At 43.1% G+C, this 18,401-nt stretch overlaps 1 pseudogene; it reads right to left on the bottom strand.

Moving 5' to 3' along the window:
• Positions 1–784: 784 nt before the first annotated feature.
• LOC115174393 (SNW domain-containing protein 1-like) lies at positions 785–11,617 on the bottom strand (annotated as a pseudogene).
• Between the last annotated feature and the right edge of the window lie 6,784 nt (positions 11,618–18,401).

Here is an 18,401-nt window from a genome sequence, read left to right as displayed (position 1 = left end):
CTGATCACAAAAGGTTTATAACATTTTTACTAGCACAGACTTCTCTGGGGTAAATACAGAGACATGTTTATTCCATTATATGAAATGTATTCAGTGGTAGTACTGTACAATAAATTAGAGTAGGTTTACATTGTAACCCACCAGTAACAGAGGTTGTATAGTTATTGTCAAGATGCCATAGAGTAGATCACGAAAGACCTGAAAGGGGAATTCAATCACAGGAATGCTGCTAGATCAAAGATATATCAGATATCAAAACGGCATAATACTATTTCTTACAAATACTAGGGGGCTTTACTTAAAGCTCACGTTACAGGCAGGATGGTGCTGTACGTAAAGATAAAGGGATGCTGTAAAGAAAAATGTCATTATCAACAAATAATCCCTGCTAGCTCCTGGGGTGTTCAGCCATACAACACACACAAACAGAATGTCTATAGTTCCAGTCAGGTTCCTGACCCAACTCTCCCCCCCTCATCCTCAACTTTCCCTCACATCCTCCCAAAAACCCAGGGTTACATTCAGTAGGTACAGAAAGGAGAAAACAGCTTCAAAACTAAAATAAAAAAGGCCCAATCTCATTGGACACATTCAGGCGACGCCTACGTTCAGGTGAAAAATAAACACATTCAGTGACTTCTGAACTTCGACGTTTTGAAACATTTCCCAACATTTTATGCATACTGAACGCTATCCTCCCTTCCCATCAGACCGAGGGTCTCGGTCTTGTTCCAATCACTCCGTCCTGTGTTTCTTGTCATGGTCATAGTCCTTGGCGCCTCTGCTGGTGGAGGGGCTCTTGGAGCCCCCGTGCTGCTTAGCCTCCTTAAAAACGTGTCCAGACCGAAGGGATCCTCCTCAAACTGGACTGGGCCGTCACGACGAGGACCATGGTCCGTACCAGAGAACTCACGGTCAGGAACAAACCTGGAAGAGGGGAAGGAGAGAGTTAGGATATGTTTTACTGTTTCTGAAACAGTAGAGAAAAGGCTGCAAAATGAAATCTTTGTGTTTTGGATCCTTGTAGTTATTACCCATAGTAAGTATAATACAGGGAATATTTTCTTTAGTGGTTTATTTATACAGGTATATGTAAATATACAGCTAACTAGATAAATAAACTAGCTTCTACCCCCTAAGCCATAGGACTGCTGAACAGTTCATCAAGTGGCTACCTGGACTATTTGCGTCGACCCCCTAATTTTATTTGTATTTATTATAATTTTTTGCACAGACTCTCTTGCACAGGCTGGATGTACACTCACTGGACTCTAACCACACACAACTCTTTTTTATTATTTATGCATAGTTTATGCATATATGTACATCACAGGAGGTTGGTGGCACCTTAATTGGGGAGGATGGGCTCGTGGTAATAGGTGGAGTGGTATCAAATCCATCAAACACATGCCATTCCGTGTACTCCATTCCAGACAATATTATAAGCCTGCCTCCCCTCAGCAGCCTCAACTGATGTATATTACCTCAATTAACCCGTACCCCTGCACATTGACCCGGTACTCCTTGTATATATCCTCATTATTGTCATTTTATATCGTCCTTTAGTTTGTTTAGGACTTTCTTTAAACTGCATTGTTGGTTAAGGACTTGTAAGTAAGCATTTCACTGTAAGGTTTACCTACACCTGTTGTTTTCGGTGCATGTGACAAATAAAATGTGATTTGATAAAGGAAACACTTTAGTAATAAGGGACAAAGTATATTGAAAGCAGGTGCAATTATCATCCCATCAATGTCATAGAGATGGAAAGAGGCCTCATCATTGTATCCGTACCACTATGGCGTCTGTGACAGCATGGGCAGCGCCATTGAGGCCCTCAATTTTAAAGTAGTACATTTTCTTATTTTGTGAAAAAAGTATAAAGCTTATGTTGGTGATCCACAGCCTGCAGTGCCTGAATCCTGAACCAAATATTGTGTCATTCATTTATTGTGGCCACTAGATGGCGATGTTAAAGCCATTTACAAACCATAGGACCCAATTGGAAGAAGACAATGCTCTGATCATTGGCTGTTGGTTCCCAACCCATAGGAATCCCCACCAATGACTACTTTAAAAAACGGTGGAAGCCCTCAATGGAAATGTCCATGCTAAAATGGGTTCGATCCAAGTTGAGTCCTCTATCCATCTCTATGGGTCATGAATAAAAAGTCCCAGTTGACCATTATTTTGGATACCATGTTTAGAGGAGAGCTCGGTGACTTTGAAAGAGAGGTCTCAAAAAGGAGCATAGGGGGTTTAACTCTTTATTTTAGGCACTAAACTCAGTTTTTCAACTGGTACCCGACTACCTTCAGAAAAGTCTTGTGAGGCTTGTTGGTGTCCTAGAGGAAAACCAACGCCGTCGTGTTCGTGAGAGTCTCATCTCTCCATAGAGGGGTCATAATAGTTTGTTGGCCAAACAGAGAATTTTGTGAGAAGACCGATTTCCCGGGATGTCTCATGGTTTGACAAACACTGCTCTGGTAGCTCTGCCGCCTTTCACGCAGATGCGGAAGGGCGACATCAGCAGATGCAGAGGTTTGAGACGCAGCCCATGCAAAAATGTGATATCTAGATAGATATTCTAGCTTAATATAATTACATTTCCACGGGGACATTGACACTAGGGGGTTAAGACACCATATTGGTGTTTCCTTTATTTTGGCAATTACCTGTATGCATTGATGTGTACTGTTTGGAATGCTGTCCATTGAACTTTCTCTGTGTATTATTTCCCCCATTAGAAATGCGATCGAAACAGGTGATGGCAATCTGTCAGATAATAAATACTGTTCTGTAGTGTTTAGAAGGCTATAGCTAGTATCGCATTCCACCACTAGTCCCTGTTAGTGACCGGGTTATCTGTAGAAAACCCAATAAAGAATCCTAACCTATAAACCAGCCAGTAAACAAAGGTTAAACAAAGAACGTCAGCCAGTGTAACAGGTGAGATCTTAAGTCACTCTAGTAGGAACACCACTACAGGAGAACCTCTGACAGCACAGCAGGTGTGTGTGTCACCTTGGTCTGGTTGAATAGTCTCTGGTCGTAATGAGTCTCACTGGAGGCTCTAGGGTTGGGCTGACCCAGAGCGATGAGCTCACTGACGTCCCTGGCCTGGTCTCTCTGCAGCTTCGACGGCCTGATGATGGGAATAAACCAAACCAGACAGTTAGTTAAGGAAGAAGGCGAGAGAGAGAGAGAGACAACATATGGATACGGGAGAGCTTGGTTTTTAGTAGAGCACCCCACCTCGGTAGCTTGTGTGTGAAATGAGTTGCTGCACCAAACCGCACACATAGCACATCACTGTCTGCTAACATTATCACAATCCCAACATATCTGCAGATAATCACATCCAGCAGAAGCGACTGCAAGGTTAAGTATACGCTCTGGGCTAACCGGCTCTTCATAATGAGGCCATTTACAACCAGCAGTCAGGCCTGTCGTTGTAATCAGTGGTCGTCTCCCTATCCTTTCTTCCTACTGCTCTCCCCCCTTCCCCCTGCCATCCTCTGACAGCTCCACTGCAGAGACAGACAACTGGAGCAGAGCAGCCTAATCTCTATGTCTGTCTCTCACCAATTTGCTCTCTCATTTTCTTTGCCTGTCTCCCTCTCGACCTGTCTCCCTCTCGGCCTGTCTCCCTCTCGGCCTGTCTCCCTCTATGAAGCACTGCAGCTGTAGCAGACAGGATGGTCAGAGGGTCTGGGCTGGGTGCTGCTGTGGCCAGCTGCGTTCCTTCAGCGTTCCTGATGAACCATGAATGATTCAGTAGGGTGTGTGTGTGTGTGTGTGCGGATGTATGTACCTCTTATCGGGGGCGGCTCGGGAGATGTTCCTGTCGTGCTGTCTCTCTTTCCTCCCGTCATGGCGGATCTCGTCACGCTCTCTGGCCTCACCGTCCTCACCACCTGCCACCGGAGAGAGAGCGGGAGGGAGAGGTGGCGTAGAAGAGAGAGGATAGAGAGAGGAGAATAAGAGTGAGAGGATGGCGAGAGAGTTAGAGTGACGACAGAGAGAGGGGAGGTATGGAGAGCGAGAGAGAAGGAGCAAGGGTGTTGCCAGGCGGCTCACTCACACATAATCAAGACTGACAGCTGAGTAGTCTGCTCTCTGAATGCACAGAGCTCCTTGGACAAGATTCTGAGAAGGGTCTAGGGGTTCGTGTTTCTCAATGCTGCATTTGGTTAAACACTGTCAGTATATTTCATTTCAAATATATTGATTGATTTGTCACAGACCATCCAAACAACTTTACATTGCCAGTCCTTGTACAGGAAAACGTGACATCACAAACAGGTGACCTGATCCTAGATCTGTGGTTAGGGTCAAGCAGGAAGAGGTTGTGGACTGACCTTTGTCCCCTCCGTGACCTTTGATCCCTGCCCCACGGTCTGGCGCCATCTGAGCCAGCTCTCTGAGCTTTTTTCCTCCTTCTTCCCCTTCTCTTTCTGGGCCATCTTCTCCACCTGGGCTCTCATCTCCACAGCCTCTCTGGCCTGGATGCAGTAGACATTCATTTAAATCAACGTCACATTATAAACATTAGGCTACAATCATAAATGTGGCTTGGAGGCATATAGGCTTAGACACAGCACAACGAAGAGAAAGACAACACAGAATCTTAATTTTATGATGAGAGAATCACTCTAAAGGCTCGAGCCAATATCATACAGAAAAGTAGTCGGCTTTGAAATTGACACAAAGAGATGACCATTCACCCCCCCCCCCAAAAAAAAAAATATATATTTCAGAGGCTCGGAGAAGAAGTCGCTAATCACAGGACAAGCATCGGTTCTCAAAACCACAAACAGTGTACCTTTCTGTCAGCATTGTAGAGCGCCTCGGCCAGTTTGGCAAAGTTCTCATTGATGTGAACGGTCTGCAGTCCTCTACCGTCCGCTGCCAGATGCTTGTCCAGGGGGGTGGTGTAACTCTAGAAGACAAACCCAGAACATAGGACTCAACTTTGGGAACACTTTCTATGAAACACACACTCACACATAATTAAGTGGTAATGCCAGAGAAGCCGGTGTTTGGAGGATATACTGGCACAGGTCTTGTTAGGCTTTGTCTCGGCCCGGCCAACCGTGCAAAGATCGCACATTTGCATAAGCTGTTTTCTAGTGACATTTATTTGGATACATCCATAACAATGAGCTAATGAGGCTCTATTTCGCCTGGCACAGAAAATGTGCTCTCTCGTCAGGACACTGTTGTTCAGAGAAGCTAGTCAACAACACAGCTAACACAATCACTTCAAACTGAAGCTGGAAAGACATCAAACAAGCTGCACTTCATTTCACTATTTTTGCTTTAAAAAAAAAAAACATTTATTTTTATATATCCATAAAATGATGCCAGCTGATTCATAATTTCGATTGGCTGAGAAACGCTGCCTGTCTATCGGCTTTTAATAGTGGAGATCAAGTTAATAAAGTGCCTGGCTGGGCTGATGAGACAGTGGATTGCGCAGTCAGATGGAACAGAGTAAATAGGCATTTTAACATTATAGATTTAGCCAGTGGTAACTTGTGGAATAGACACAGGCTGGAATGCACTTTTAACCAATCAGCATTCAGGATTAGACCAACCAGTTGTATAATGCTTTATAATAAAAATATAGTGCGTTACACAACTTTGCCTTAGGCAGTCATAAAAAACCCTAGTCGTAGAACACAGGAGTGTACTTACAATGTCAGCAATCCTGACCTCAAATAAACACAACCTCCCATTGAGTCAGTGTCTCCAGTGGGAGAGAGCAGAGTTGGTATATCTTTACGTTCTTCCAGTTTGAGATGCAGGGAGGAATCTTCCTCCACTGTCATCTGGTAGGACAGAGAAAACGCATCACATCTTTGCTCAACATTTACACAGCTAGAGAAGAAAGTACATTTCATTTTGACACGGAAAAGGTGGAAAAGGATCAGCTCAACACATTATTAAAGTAATAAAAACACTATTGGCAACTTAAAATCTTGAGATGAGTTAAGTCTGTATGAACCCCAACAGTACCTTTCTGCTTGGCGAGTGCATGACAGGTGCTGAGGTCCACGAGGAATCTTCTTATTGATCCTGGAATAGCAACCTTGACACATCATATCCTAGATGACTAAATAGGCGAGTGCGCTTCCAGCTTTATTTAGGGGATGTGCATCACTTAAGTTATCCTAGCACATAGGCAGTTTGGCTGCTTAGCAAAAAAACCGACGAGGTTGGCTTAGACTGTTGACAACATGCAAGCTATATTTTGTCTTCAATGTTTATTCCCAAAAACAAATACATTTGCACAATGACCACGTGTCGTCTCTCAAATACATTGTTACAGTTGCTTGTTAGCTAGCCAGCGAATTGTCAGTCAAAACAAGACATGGCATCAAGTACAAGATAAAACTAGCTGAAATGAGCCACCTACGATTCCCCACATGGCAGATTCTTATCATTGTTGCTAGCTATCTGGCCATCCAGAATCATATAACACACTGCCTTCTGCCCCATTGATGTCAAAACATTGTCATTTTAAAATGACATCGAATTCATCTTTAGATTGTTCTATACAATATTATAACCTTAACATAATTGACAGTGTTGTTGAAATAAGAACATTCATTTGCAGCGACCGTTAATAGTTTAGACTGCGCCGCTCTTGGTTGCGTCTCTTCCATATATGGTGTTGTGAGGTGGTACCATTTGGAGGCGTTTCCGCTGGTTGGACCAATCAAAGTCTACTTGATACCTTGATCATTGTCACCTCCTTGGCTTTCATTGCCTACAACCACGATCAATCTACATTTCTATGGCGAGTTAAAGAGAACTGAGAAATACACAATGAAAACAGGAACAGGTTGTCTTTGCGGAGGGTAGATACTCAAATTCAGTCTTTTAGCCTTGTGTATACACACACACACACACACACACACACACACACACACACACACACACACACACACACACACACTCTACAGGTCACAAGTTTCAGAACACCACCCTTTTCCCTGTTGTTATTGAAATTCACAGTTTAATGTCTTAATGTACTCTGAAATTAAAGCATAGAACAAATAAACAACTGGAGACAAAAAAATAAAACCATGGAATCATTTTGTTTAACAACATGTAATTTAATTTTTGACTCTTCAAAGTAGCCACATTTTGCAGACGTAACAGCCAAACACACTTGTGGCATTCTTTCTACAATGGAAATCAAATATTGTTTGGAAAGTTCTTCCCAACGCTGTTGCAGGAGTTCCAACAAATGTGTTGCACTTGTAGGTTGCTTTGCGTTCACCCTGCTGCCCAGTTCATCCCAAACCAGCTTGATGGGGTTTAAAGTTGGAGACTGTGCTGGCCATTCCATGATTTTAAGCCTACCGTCTTGTTCTTTTCTTCTAAGGTAGTTCTGACATAGACTGGAGGTGTGTTTTGGGTCATTATCTTGCTGTACGATGAACCCCTGCAAAATGCTGTGATAGCTGTTTGGTTCAGGGTGCCACTCACTGTGCAAGTTGCCAACTCTGGATCCAGCAAAAGTGCCCCAGACCATCACGCTTCCTCCTCCATGTTTGACAGTTGCTGTCACACATTGAGGAACCATCCTTTCGCCTACTTGACGGCGTACAAAAACCCTGCACGATGAACCCAAGATTTCACATTTCACATCGGTCCATAAGACCTTCTTTAGGTCTTCAGTTGTCCGCTGGCGGTGCTTCATGGCCCAGGCAAGCCTCCTTCTTATTTTGACATTTTAGCAATGGCTTTCTTACTGCCACTCAAACGCTCAAACCTACAGCTCGAAGTATTCTCTTCACAGTCGATACAGACTTGCTTAAGTTGACCAGTGTTAAGCTGTGTTTGAAGCGGTTGTCCTGTGAGGCACCTATCACGCAAGCTGTTGACTTTCAGAAACTTCCGATTCTGTTGTGGCTTTGGGTCTGCCAGACCTCTTCCTGTCAGAGTTTCCAAGTGCCTTTTGATGGTGTAGGAAACTGTACTCACTGACACCTTGGCTTTCTTTGCAATTTCTCTAAAGGAAAGACCCACAGTTTTAAGGGTTATAATGGTCTGTCTGTCTTCCTTTGTTAATTGCCCCCCCCCTCGCCATTATGATAGCGATATACTACTTCCTGCAGTACAATACTGTCCAAATAATGCTTAAGAGGGTGTAGTATGACAGTCTGTTCCAACACTGCTTTTATACAGACAGAGGGTTTGTAAGTAATCAACAAAAGTTGGGACACCCGTAGGAACTGTTAGCATCAACTTTCAAGGCTTAATTTACTTCCATTGCTGCAGAACAGCTGTAAGTTACTTGTTCCCTGAAAAAGGGACTCTGGAATGTACATTCTTTTTCAGTTTTTGGTAACCTAAACTTTGTTTTAAACCTTTGGCAGTTTACCGCTTACCTTTGTACCATTTCAGGTTATTCACTGGACTTGAACTGCTTAAAATGTAGAAAATAGAGAAAAATAAAGAAAAACCCTTGAAAAACCCTTGAATGAGCAGCTTCAAATAAAGGTGTAGGTGTATAAAATCAAGCACACAACCATGCAATCTCCATATACAAACATTAGCAGTAGAATGGCCTTACTGAAGAGCTCAGACTTTCAATGTGGCACCGTCATATGATGCCACCTTTCCAACATGTCAGTTTGTTAAGTTTCTGCCTGGTTAGAGCTTCCCCAGTCAACTGTAAGTACTGTTATTGTGAAGTGGAAACTTCTAATAGCAACAACGGCTCAGCCACGAAGTTGTAAGCCACACAAGTTCACAGAACGGGACTGCCGAGTGCTGAAGCGAGTAAAAATCCTCTGTCCTCAGTTGCAACACTCACTACCGAGTTCCAAACTGCTCTGGAAGCAACGTCAGCACAAGAACTGTTCGTCAGGAGCTTCATGAAATGGGTTTCCATGGCCGAGCAGCCATAGTACACAAGCCTGCTCAATGCCTAGCACCGCCATTGGACCCTGGAGCAGTGGAAACACGTTCTCTGGAGTGATGAATCACGCTTCACCATCTGGCAGTCCGACGGACTAATCTGGGTTTGGCGGATGCCAGGAAAGTTTGTTGGAGAAGGAATAATGGTCTGGGGCTGTTTTTCATGGTTCAGGCTAGGCCCCTTAGTTCCAGTGAAGGGAAATCTTAACGCTACAGCATACAATAACATTCTAGACCATTTTGTGCTTCCAACTTTGTGGCAACAGTTTGGGGAAGTCCCTTTCCTGTTTCAGCATAACAATGCCCCGTGCACAAAGAGAAGTCCATACAGAAATGGTTTGTCAGGATCGGTATGGAAGAACTTGACTGGCCTGCATAGAGCTCTGACCTCAACCCCATCGAACACCTTTGGGATGAATTGGAACACCAACCGTGAGCCAGGCCTAATTGCCCAACATCAGTGCCCGACCTCACTAATGCTCTTGGCTGAATGGAAACAAGTCCCTGCAGCAATGTTCCAACATTTAGTGGAAAGCCTTCCCAGAAGAGAGGAAGCTGTTATAGCAGCAAAACGGGGACCAACTCCATATTAATGCCCATGATTTTGGAATGAGATGTTCGACGAGCAGGTGTCCACATACTTTTGGTCATGTAGTGTAAATATATATTTAGTATTGTATTCAGCGGATTTCATTTAGAAAAAGGACATTTTAACTCACGAACCGGCAGTCACTAGTTAGCTTTTCAGTTGACGTTAGAGCCGTTCTGCTGCGGAGCAGCGTCAGAGTTCTATTGAGCATTGACCACTTTTTGATCATGATGACTGTGATGACATTCCATTCACTCTGAACAAGCAAAATTCTCAGAGTAAATCGTTGGTAACTTTTGGAACCATATATGGTAGAGACATGGGGTTTGGACTATTGTTTTTCTAACAAAATGTTCTATTGAATAGACATATTTGTATAAACCTTGAATGAATTAAGCATTTTATGGATGAACAGCCCTATATTATCTTCCATTTTGAAACTCATAGAGAAACTCATAAACAACAGTTGGCATCATCCATCACATTCAAAAACCGTACCTGATGCACTGTGCCGGGCCTGTTTGTCAGCTGCCCTCACAGGCATAGCTGCAGCTATCTTCTGAGAGACCTGCTTCATCAGAGCATCGCGGGTCTTCTCCGTCAGCTCTTTGACAGCCTCCTCGTCAGGCTTCTGCAACTCTGGGGCATCGTCGCTCGGCACTTCCTTAGGAAGCAGGTCTGAGTACTTACTGAAAATCACCTGCACAGGGAGAACAGAGGAGACAGCTGAATATATAGAAACGGAACTGTACACAGGTCCTCCGTGACAGTAGTTATTCAAATGATGACTCTCTGTTTAATACAGGATCGTGGCAAGAAACAGCTTTGTTTACTTGGTAACTAGATGACAATAACAAAAACATAACTATGGTGGGTCACAGCACAGGAAAGAGTCTGGAGACCACTGCTCTATAAAATAAACATGTGGGCACAGCGATTCATAGGCAATTTCGTCCCCAGCGTCATGGTCCCAGAGGGCTCAGTTGGTAATGCATGACGCTTGCAATGCCAGGGTTGTGGGTTCGATTCCCACGGGGGACCAGTATGAAAAAGTATGAAAATGTATGCACTCAATGCTGTAAGTTGCTCTGCATAAGAGCATCTGTTAAATGACTAATGTAAATAATGTAAAATAAAGCCACATGAAAAGGACCAATGGATTTACTTTAGACTCATATGAGAATGTCTCGTACGTACAACTTCATTGTAGATCTAGGTAAACCAAGCAGACCAGCTGGATATCTATTAATATTCTTACCTTGTCCTTGCCCTGTCTGGCGATCTTGCCCTCACCGTCCACCTGTACAGCCAGGGCGTTGGAGCGCTTCTTCTTCCTTCCCATCTCCAGAGGGAACTGGGCCACGTGGATCTCAGGGAACGCAACGCCATCTCCAAAGTCCTACAACACAAGGAAGGTTGTCAAACACTGAGAGACTAGTAGTAAGAAGGAATGTGCAGATGTACCCATCTCCACTGTCCTACAACACAGGGGAGTCCAACACACAAACTGAGAGGAAAAAGCTATATCCCATGATATCGCTTTTCTGAACATTCAGGGCGTCATTTCTAACACAACACAGCTTCATTGAATCCATTAAACTGGGTATGGAGCAAAGCTTAGTACTTCCAGAGAGCGGGGCACCCAGCTCTTCCTGTAACCGTAGGGAGGGGGGTTCTCTGCGGGAGGAGACGAGGGCGGTGGAGTGGGACCTCTGTGCCCGGGCCCTCTCCTCGGACTCCAGCTGGTCCTGGGACAACTGAGTCGGCGCCGGTAGGAAGCTGCAGGCAAAAAAAACCGAAATTGTCATTCTTCTTGCACTATTAGCTAGGATTTCCACTTCCGACATCTCGACTGTAAACAAGGCCATCTAACGTTAGCGCTAGGCCAGGACTCGTCTCAGGAGTTAGCCATAGCTAGCTATAAGCTAACGAACAAAACATCGATTCCAAAGCAATAATATGGCAGTAAAACCTTAGTAACTTTACATAATCTTAACATGACATTTTATCACTTAAACGTCTGATTGGAATTGTTTTACATTCTGAAACATAAATAAGGCCTTTCCACAACACTCACCTCATAAGTGACATTCTTGTTTATTCCACAATGTCTATGATCTCGTGATGTTTGCTTCGACGTTTTTCTGAAAAGGGCGAGGAAGAGGGTCGAAGTGAGAGGTTTCACTCTCAAATCACATTGTATTTGTCACATGCTTCATAAACAGCAGGTGTAGACTAACAGTGAAATGCTTACTTAACGGTCCTTTTCCAACAATGCAGAGTTTAAGATGTGCACCTCAGCCACGCTCAAGGTCCTAAACGATATCATAACCGCCATCGATAAGAGACATTACTGTGCAGCCGTATTCATCGACCTGGCCAAGGCTTTCGACTCCGTCAATCACAACATTCTTATTGGCAGACTCAACAGCTTTGGTTTCTCAAATGATTGCCTTGCTTGATTCACCAACTACTTCTCCAATGGAGTTCAGTATGTCAAATCGGAGGGCCTGTGGTCTGGACCTCTGGCAGTCTCTATGGAGGTGCCACAGGGTTCAATCCTTGGGCCGACTCTCTTCTCTGTATACATCAATGATGTCGCTCTAACTGCTGGTGATTCTTTGATCCACCTCTACGCAAACGACACCATTCTGTATACCTCTGGCCCTTCGTTGGACACTGTGTTAACTAACCACCAGATGAGCTTCAATGCCATACAACTCTCCTTCCGTGGCCTCCAATTGCTCCTAAATGCAAGCTAAACTAAATGCATGCTCTTCAACCGATCGCTGCCCGCACCTGCCTGCCCGTCCAGCATCACTACTCTGGACCGCTCTGACTTAGAATATGTGGACAACTACAAATACCTAGGTGTCTGGTTAGACTGCAAACTCTCCTTCCAGACTCACATTAAGCATCTCCAATCCAAAATTAAATCTAGAAACGGCATCCTATTTCGCAACAAAGTATCCTTCCCTCATGCTGCCAAACATACCCTCGTAAAACTGACCATCTTACCTATCCTCGACTTTGGCAATGTAATTTACAAAATAGCCTCCAACACTCTACTCAGCAAATTGGATGCAGTCTATCACAGTGCCATCCGTTTTGTCACCAAAGCCCCATATACTACCCACTACTATGATCTCGTTGGCTGGCCCTCGCTTCATACTCGTCGCCAAACCCACTGGCTCCAGGTCATCTACAAGTCTCTGCTAGGTAAAGCCTCGCCTTATCTCAGCTCACTGGTCGCCATAGCATCACCTACCCATAGCGCACGCTCCAGCATGTATATCTCACTGGTCACCCCCAAAGCCAATTCTTCCTTTGGCCGCCTCTCCTTCCAGTTCTCTGCTGCCAATGACTGGAACGAACTGCAAAAGTCTAGCTTCAAGCACCAGCTGTCAGAGCAGCTCACAGATCACTGCACCTGTACATAGCTCATCTATCTGTAAATAGCCCATCCAATCTACCTCATCCCCATACTGTTATTTATTTATCTTGCTCCTTCGCACCCCAGTATCTCAACTTGCACATTCATCTTATGCACATCCTACCATTCCAGTATTTAATTGCTATATTGTAATTACTTTGCCACCATGTATGTGTCGAACTGCTTTGCTTTATCTTGGCCAGGTCGCAGTTGCAAATGAGAACTTGTTCTCAACTAGCCTACCTGGTTAAATAAATGTGAAATAATAACATTAAAAAAAAAGATAAAGATAAAATAAGAATACAAATAGTGACACAAGGAATACATATACAGTGAATAAAGAATAACGATAAAGAGTTGTGCCCTCTTCACAACTGTGTGGGTATGGACCATGTTAATTCCTTAGTTATGTGGACACACATGAACTTATAGCTCTTGACCTGCTCCAGTACAGCCCCATCGATGTGTATGGGGGCGTGCTTGCTCATTAGTTTTCTGTAGTCCACGATCAGCTCCTTTGTCTTGCTGACATTGAGGAAGAGGTTGTTGTACTTGAACCATACTGCCAGTTCTGTGGCCACTTCCATCTAGACTGCTTCATCATCATTGGTGATCAGTCCTACCACCGTTGTGTCATCAGCAAACTTGATGATGGTGTTGGAGTCGTGCGCGGCCACACAGTCGTGGGTGAACAGAGAGTAAAGAAGGGGACTAAGCACACACCCCTGAGGGGGGTCTTACTCACATCGACTACAGAGAGCGAGATCACACAGTCGTCCGGAACATCTGGTACTCTCATGCATGGTTCAGTGTTGCTTGCCTCGAAGTGAGCATTTAGCTTGTCTGTTAGGCTCACGTCACTGGGCAGCTCGTGGCTGGGTTTCTTTGTAATCCATGATAGTTTGCAAGCCATGCCACATCCATCCTGCCAGAGCCGGCGTAGTAGGGTCCAATCTTAGTCCTGTATTAACACTTTGCCTGTTTGATGGCTTGCCGGAGGTCATAGCCATCAAACAGGGTCGCCAAAATCTATCCAAAATATGTGCTTATAATGGACCTAAGCTTGCCACCTTTGGGACAATGACTCCCGTTGTTAGGTCGGAGACTTGAGCATCTCGTCATTATACATATTTTTGAACATTTTCTTTTATTTCACATTTATTTAACCAGGTAGGCAAGTTGAGAACAAGTTCTCATTTACAATTGCGACCTGGCCAAGATAAAGCAAAGCAGTTCGACAACATACAACAACACAGAGTTACACATGGAGTAAAACAAACATACAGTCAATAATACAGTAGAAAAATAAGTCTATATACAATGTGAGCAAATGAAGTGAGATAGGGGAGGTAAAGGCAAAAAGGCCATGGTGGCAAAGTAAATACAATATAGCAAGTAAAACACTGGAATGGTAGATTTGTAGTAGAAGAAAGTGCAAAGTAGAAATAGAAATAATGGGGTGCAAAGGAGCAAAATAAATAAATAAATAAATACAGTAGGGGAAGCGGTAGTTGTTTGGGCTAAATTATAGATGGGCTATGTACAGGTGCAGTGATCCGTGAGCTGCTCTGACAGCTGGTGCTTAAAGCTAGTGAGGGAGATAAGTGTTTCCAGTTTCAGAGATTTTTGTAGTTCGTTCCAGTCATTGGCAGCATAGAACTGGAAGGAGAGACGGCCAAAGGAGGAATTGGCTTTGGGGGTGACCAGAGAGATATACCTGCTGGAGCGCGTGCTACAGGTGGGTGCTGCTATGGTGACCAGTGAGCGGAGATAAGGGGGGACTTTACCTAGCAGGGTCTTGTAGATGACCTGGAGCCAGTGGGTTTGGCGACGAGTATGAAGTGAGGGCCAGCCAACGAGAGCGTACAGGTCGCAGTGGTGGGTAGTATATGGGGCTTTGGTGACAAAACGGATGGCACTGTGATAGACTGCATCTAGTTTGTTTGAGTAGGGTATACATATACAATTGGATTTAGTCAATTTTGACTCTGTGGCTGTGCTATCTAGTGGAAACTTTTGTATGGGAGAGTAGGGGTGTGTGGAAAGGAGTGGGTGTGTCGAAAGGAAAATAGTGGGCGTGTGGAAAGGAGTGGTTGTGTTGAAAGCGCTATAGATTAGATGGTTTTGACTGAGCTGTGTTTTTTTCTTTTACGTTGAGCTACCAGAGGATGAGTCTGAGGATGAGTCTGCCAGAGGATGAGTCTGAGGATGAGTCTGAGGATGAGTCTGCCAGAGGATGAGTCTGAGGATGAGTCTGCCAGAGGATGAGTCTGAGGATGAGTCTGCCAGAGGATGAGTCTGAGAAAGATTTCACTGTATATTTTCAGTTATAAAGTTATATGTTTTATTTTTTATTAAAAGTGCTGATGTAACTCTACCTACATGTACATATTAATTAAATTACCTCGACTAACTGGTGCCCCCGCACATTGACTCTGTACCGGTACCCCCTGTATACAGCCTCGCTTGTTATTTTACTGCCGCTGTTTAATTATGTTACTTTTATTTTCTATTTTCTACTTATCTATTTTTTACTTAACACTTTTTTTCTTAACTTCTTAAAGTGTTGTTGGTTAAGGGCTTGTAAGTAAGCATTTCACAATTTGATTTGATGATGGCTGTAGTGTTGCTTTTTCATGCGTTTTATGCGTGTGCTTACAATGACTTGGTTACTCGGTAACTTGTCAAGCGTGAGCGAAGGGCACAGTGTTGTTGCCATTCATGCCTTTCCCATTGAGTAGTAGACTGTATGTTTGTATCAAGGTTACATCTACAGTATGGTTATCAATATCAGTTATTGTTTTGTGTAGGCTGCTATCCTACTTGAAATAAAATCATGGGAGGTGTCATGACGTTGGCCTCTTTGGGTACAGGAAGGACAGTTGACCCCCTCCCCTTTGTACCATCACCCAACCTGATTTCCCCCCAACCCAGGGTTGTAAAAATTCCAAGAGGAGAATCTACTACAACATGTTTCATAGAGAGACAAAGGAAATTCTTCCAAGTCATAGAATTGGAGAACCAAGAGACATGTGTGTTCTGGAGAAGATATGGAAGATTGATGAAGACTCCAGCTACGAACTGATCCGCTTGGTACAATTTTGTGATACTCAGAAGAGACAATATAGCCATATTACCCTAAAACGGTCTACATGATAGCCTCAGCGATGAGACTGAATCCACATGGTTGTATAAAATGTATTAATAAGGATAAAGCTATTTGTAATACATTGAGATGCTATGTACTGATGTTAATGTGATAGAATTATATTTCTGTAACCAAGTCTAGCTCAGTCATAGGCACGCCCCCAGGGACACATACAGGACCAGGCGTCATTTGACAAGCCTTTTCTATGAGCACTATAAAACACCCCCTGATTTACATTTCTACAGACCAGGCCTCCACTCCCTCGTGAGTTTGGCTCATAGGTTTGACCAGCCAAGTACTCTACAGAAAGTGAACCATACCACGTGGTTAACTTTTAGACTATCGATATCGACAGAATAAGAACAAGTCTTTGATATTAATTATTAGTCTGCAGCTAAGTAAATTATATCATCGAACACGAAGACCAACCACATCCATTCTATGACGAAATTCATGAATGTCGCTCTGACAGATCCATTCTAACCGAGAGAGAGAGAGAGAACGCTGACAAACTCTCCATCAGAACAAAACTCTCCAACAAGAATCCCGACGACACATGAGCGTAAATATATATTGATTGCAAATGTTCCCGAATGAGTGAGCCTTCAATTGTCAATTGTTAATATTAATGAACTCTGTGTAACTTCTCAGCTTACCGTTTTATGACCCATTGTCTAACAGACCAGCCATGCTTGTTAGCCAGTAGGGCACATTACTATGCCAATCCTTGGTGACGATAATTGCTGTTTGTATGTTTTCTGTTAATTACTTAGTGTAGTAAATAAATGATTTTAAGACAATTGATGTATGGATGATTTTAGTAAAGACTGGGTTCGTGCAGATAACCAAGAATTACAACTTTCATGATGAGACTGAAACAACATACGGGTTAAGATTGACTGCTATCGATGTAAAATATTACTAAGTATTTTAAGAGTTTATTCAGAGGATAACAGCTCTATAAACGTTCTTCTGTGGTGCCCCGACTTTCTAGTTAATTACATTTACATGATTAGCTTAATCAGGTAATATCAATTACAGAGAAATAATTTTATAAGTTAGCATGTCATATCACTTAATCCGGCATAGCCAAAGACACGACAGAGGGAAAAATGCTACCCTACTGCTAATGGCCCAGCAAAGACAATTCAGGTCAGGAGCCCCTGCACCAAAGCAGCAAAGCAACTCACGCCAAACATTTAAGACTAGATAGCACATTAATCAGTGATCACCAAGGATGTCCAAGGTGAAATAGCCATTTTGCTTATGAAATCTATCGATAGGCTATTAGATGTAAAATATATAGGGTGAAGTCAGAAAAAGTGGAACCTACTTTTTTAAGCCTAGCTTTCTACACTGTTGTAACTGCCTCAAAATGATCCAAATTAGGCTATTGAGAAGATGGCAGAAAGAGCATCGATGACCCAAAAGATAAATGCTGCCTTGTCTCATTCATCTCCCTGTCACTCATCCTCTATCCTCTGACAGTGTTATTTCACCAAACCCTGTCAGCTCACATCCATCACAGCATTTCTGCATCAGATCAAACTTCATTAGGTGTCCATTCGTCCAATAGGAAGACACAATAAAGACCAAAATAGCAATAGCCTAAGTGCCTCTTCAATACTGTTGACCTTTGTGTAGGTCCTTTCTAATACTTCCACTGAATGGAAATCCCTCCTTGAGACTTTCTCCTATAGGATATGTATTGTATTAATACATAACAGTGGGGCACATCCCATGTGGAAAATATGTAGAATAATGTATTAACAAGGTTCTTAAATGTTCTATCTGGAACTTGTAAGTGATACATATGGCAGCAAATACACTTACACGATTCATTGAAGATTCTTGTAATATCCAACTTGTATGTTGCATGTATTGTATAAAAAACATACAAGAGACATGTAAACTAATCCGTCTAAAGTCTCAAATACCATATCTATGTAGGAAAATGACCTCAATCATGTATTCAAATGTGTTTTGCCACATGCATGTATATGTTAACACATATACATGTAACCCCCATGTCACCCTTTGACTTTTTCCAAATGTTGTTACATTACAGCCTTTTTCTAAAATGTATTAAATAAAACAATTTCCTCAGATACCACATAACAAAGGAAAAAGAGGTTTTTGGAAATGTTTGCAAATTTATTAAAAACAAAAAATAGAAACACCTAATTTACATAAGTATTCAGACCCTTTGCTATGAGACTCAACATTCAGCTCAGGTGCAACCTGTTTCCATTGATCATCCTTGAGATGTTTCTTCAACTTGATTGGAGTCCACC

Source organism: Salmo trutta, chromosome 35, assembly GCF_901001165.1.
Source record: "Salmo trutta chromosome 35, fSalTru1.1, whole genome shotgun sequence".
Lineage (NCBI taxonomy): Eukaryota > Metazoa > Chordata > Actinopteri > Salmoniformes > Salmonidae > Salmo > Salmo trutta.
This window is presented reverse-complemented; position numbering and strand designations above follow the sequence as displayed.